Source organism: Pinus tabuliformis, chromosome J (assembly GCF_031772625.1).
Source record: "Pinus tabuliformis cultivar Carrire ecotype Pingquan chromosome J, CPIR1, whole genome shotgun sequence".
Taxonomy (NCBI): domain Eukaryota; kingdom Viridiplantae; phylum Streptophyta; class Pinopsida; order Pinales; family Pinaceae; genus Pinus; species Pinus tabuliformis.
In genome coordinates, this window is record NC_142295.1 from 1,108,576,443 (window position 1) to 1,108,580,609 (window position 4,167).

At 34.3% G+C, this 4,167-nt stretch overlaps 2 pseudogenes; both read left to right on the top strand.

Annotated features, from left to right (window-relative positions):
* Positions 1-756: 756 nt before the first annotated feature.
* LOC149230936 (plant UBX domain-containing protein 7 pseudogene) lies at positions 757-1,293 on the top strand (annotated as a pseudogene).
* An 82-nt stretch (positions 1,294-1,375) lies between these two features.
* Positions 1,376-1,927, top strand: LOC149230937 (plant UBX domain-containing protein 7 pseudogene; annotated as a pseudogene).
* Positions 1,928-4,167: the final 2,240 nt, after the last annotated feature.

The window sequence follows — 4,167 nt, forward strand, 5'->3', positions numbered from 1 at the left end:
CATACTCGGTTGAAAAGTATTTCTAAACACAATAAAATCAATTTATATTAATAATTAATGCTTAATAATAATATATATATATATATATATATATATAAGTAAATTGATTATTATTAAATACGTAGAAAATATTATTTTATTTAATAAAATAAAATTAATTAACAAATAATATATCTTTACAAATTTTTTGCAAAAAAATAGTAGATACAATTTTTTATTTTTATTTTACATAAATCTTTTCTTTTATTCTAGAAAAGGATGACATATTATAACCCATAAGTTCTCGATCATAACTTATATTTTAATGAAAATATTTAAAAAAACAATTGCCCGTGCTAACAGAGATAATTATTATTATTTATTATCTGAACGTTCTATAATTATTTCCGATTTTTTTATTTTGATTTTGATGTTTGATTTGCAATTAGACATGAATGATTCGAGACTTACCCAATTGTTATATTTATTATATAGCCATAAAATACAATATTATATAAGATTAAAGTTTCAACAACACGTCTTCAACTGTGAATGTGAATGCTAGTGTGAGCCAGAAGACGTTTTCCAAGCTCAAAACCTCGCGGCGTCATGAAGGTTTCGTAGCAACGGGCAGTTACTTTGGATATCTATTCTAGCCAAAGCTTTTGCGCGTCTTGGGTGTTTGGTGTCTGTATTTTTTACATAAATAAAGAAATAGATTTCTTTGTACGACCTATCTGAGCTTATATATTTCTTCGTAAGAAAATTCATTGATCAATGGAAACCTCGGCAGAGAAGCAGGAACAGATTGTTACATTCGTTGAAATAGTTGGGGAATCGACAGACAAGGCGCGGCAGTTTCTGGAGGCAACCAACTGGAATCTGGACGAAGCGATACAGTTATTCTATGCTCAGTCTCATAATCATGAATTTCCATTAGCTTCTACTAGTTCTAATTTAATTAATGCTCCACTAGTGGAAGGGCAAAGCCATGAGTACAGTGACCATACAGACTATGTACGCCCACCACTACCAGTTAAGAGGGAAGCATTATACGATGATGAGTTTATACGAAGAAGAGATCAAGAATCGGCAGAACCTAATTCCTCCTGGGCTTTCTGGGATAAAGGCAATGATAGATTGGAAACTCTGTATCGCCCACCATTCGAATTGATGTTCAAAGGCAGTTTTGAGCAGGCGAAGGTGGAAGCTGCAGGCCAAGGAAAATGGCTCATCGCAAATATACAATCCCCAAAAGAGTTCAGCTCTTATATGCTTAATAGAGACACTTGGGCCAACGAAGGGCGACCATGAAGAAGGGCGAAAGGTGTCCACCTATTATCATTTGAGTGAGATTCCGTCAACACTTGTTATTGATTCTATCACTGGACAAAAAATGAAAGCTTGGACAGGCACCATCGATCCACAGGAATTGTTACAGGATTTGATACCTTATATGGATAAGGGCCCCAAGGAATTCAGCCATCGAAGGAGGAGGAGGGTGACATCAAATGTTAATAATAATATTGCACATGAACAAATAGTACAAGGGAAAGACGTTTTAGCTGACTTTGCTTCTTTGGCAATCAAGGAAGATAATCAACAAAAAGCAGTAGAGGCAATCAAGGAAGATAATCAACAAAAAGCTGCAGTGAAACGAGAGTACCCAGCTCTCCCAGAGGAGCCACAAGGTGTCAACATCTGTAGGTTAGGTGTCCGTTTCCCTGATGGCAAGAGGGTGCAGAGGAGGTTTCTGCAAACTGATCCCATACAGTTACTTTGGTCCTTCTGTTCTTCTCAAGTCAAAGAAGCCAGTGATGGGCGGCAATTTAGACTGGCACATGCAGTTCCTGGTGCATCATCTAAAACATTAGAATACGATAGCAACCTCACCTTCCGAGACTCTGGACTTTTCAATGACGTGGAAAATGAAATTTGGAAATCGTAAATTGAACCCTTGGACGTGACGTGAATGCTATTGTACACATTATCACTCTAAATATTGCTAAACTTCGGCTCTCAACCATTTCTCGGAATTACTCTCTTCACATATCATATTATAGATAGTAACCTTGAACGTGAACGCTATAAACATGAATAGGATGTTTTGAAATGCATTAAAAATATTGTTATTGTTATTGTTCTTGAGCATTTTATCGTTTTATTCTCCTATACATCAGATTCTCCATGGTGACGTGTCACGTTTCAATCTTTATTTTGCTCACTTAAATGTAAACATTTCAATCAATGTAATTTGATTCTAAATTTAAACATTCAAACATTTCGAAATATCAATGTAATTAATGCTAAGCTTTGGAAACTTATATATGTTTCAAACTATATATATGTAAATGTTTTAATATACTAATATAATTTTTAATTGGCAAACATAGTTTCTTTAATGTAAAAGTTAAATGCAAGTGTTTCTTTAAAGTGAAAGGTAGATATTCAATGTTAATAGAATGTTTTGAAATGCATTAAAAAGGTGGTGGTGGTTTGAAACTTATATATGTTTCAAACTATATATATGTAAATGTTTTAAGATAATAATATTGTTTTTATATATGTTTCAAACTATATATATGTAAATGTTTTAAGATAATAATATTGTTTTAAGATAATAATATAATTTTTAATTGGCAAACATAGTTTCTTTAATGTAAAAGTTAATATGCAAGTGTTTTTTTAAGTGAAATGTAGATATTCAATGTTAGTAGAATGTTTTGAAATGCATTAAAAAGAAGGTAGTGGTGGTGGTCAATCCCTATAATAATACAAAACCAATTAATAGAATGTTTTGAAATGCATTAAAAAGTTGGTGGTGGTGGTGGTCAATTCCTATAGTAATACAAAACCAACTAATGTAGTTAGAATTTTTTGTCTCTTTTAGCCTTCAGGGATTATCTGGCACACAATTTGTCAAAACCATATACAATCAGTCCTGCAGAAACATATTAAAAGATCAATAAATTGTGAACTATTAAATAGAAAATTAATTTGCTAAAGCATCAACAAATCCAAAGCATTTACAAAAATAGATGCATGCCCTCAAGTTCCCTCTAGGTTAGTTTTGTGTCGGCTCCCATCAACTTTGGAGCAAGACTAATCATGACCTCCGTTGCTCAGATAGGATCTATCAAATTTCCCACTTGTAAGAGGCTAAGTCAAAGGATCTCCTAGCCTTTAAATGTTACATTTCTAGAAGATCAAAGTGAAGTTTTAATGTCTCTACTAAGATCTCAGTGGCTCTCTCTTCACAATTTTTCATTATCCAAAATAGAGATATTTAGCTCTTTTCTAAGGGAGATTCTTAGGTATATAATCTATACATCAAAATCATCAGTGCTTCTCTCTATCAAGAATCCTCTAATGTCTTCTTCACCCCACCACCCCCCCCCCCCCCCCCCCCCCCCCCCCAACCTACTCAGTTGTTTTATTTTCAAGACACTTTCGAGGAGCTCCCATCCTAGAGCTTAAGATAGACTACATTAGATCCTCAAATAGAGAAACTCTAAGAAGGCCCAATGCTAGAGAACAACTACCTTAGCATAAAGTACCACTCTCCAAGCTCTACCATGAAACCAATCTTCTATTTGCAGTTTCTTCCTCCTAGCCTTGTGTTAGCAAAGATGGGTCTCCTCAATCTAAGGCTCCTCCTAGGCTCCATCTTGGGATTACAAAGTCAACCTCCATAAACCACATGCACTCTCCTAATGACCCTCTCAGACAATGCATCATATCCTTCACAATGATTGAGGGCTCGCATGACGATACCTCTCCTCTCCCCTCCCCTCTATTCCAGCCTCAACTTCTAGTTCCATAACCACTTGACATGTTCTTATGGAGATTTCACTATATATTCATTGTTTGTCTTTGTCGTTCTGTTTCTTGGAATATCTTAGCTTCTTGTAGTTTTATTATTAGATATTTTCATGTTGTTATCAAGGTAGCTATAACAGTTGCCTTTGCATTCACACAATGAATGACATTGGAAGTACTCTTTTAGTCCCACTGACTTAATATCCGTGATCATTCGTTGGAGAATGAGAAAATTATCGATCTTATATTATCATGGCATCATAGAAATGTTGGAAAAAGGAAATAAGTAATCAGAACCCTACCATACTAGTATGAAAATAATTATTCTTTAAAAACTTATTTTTCTTTTTTTTGGGGGGGGATTATTAT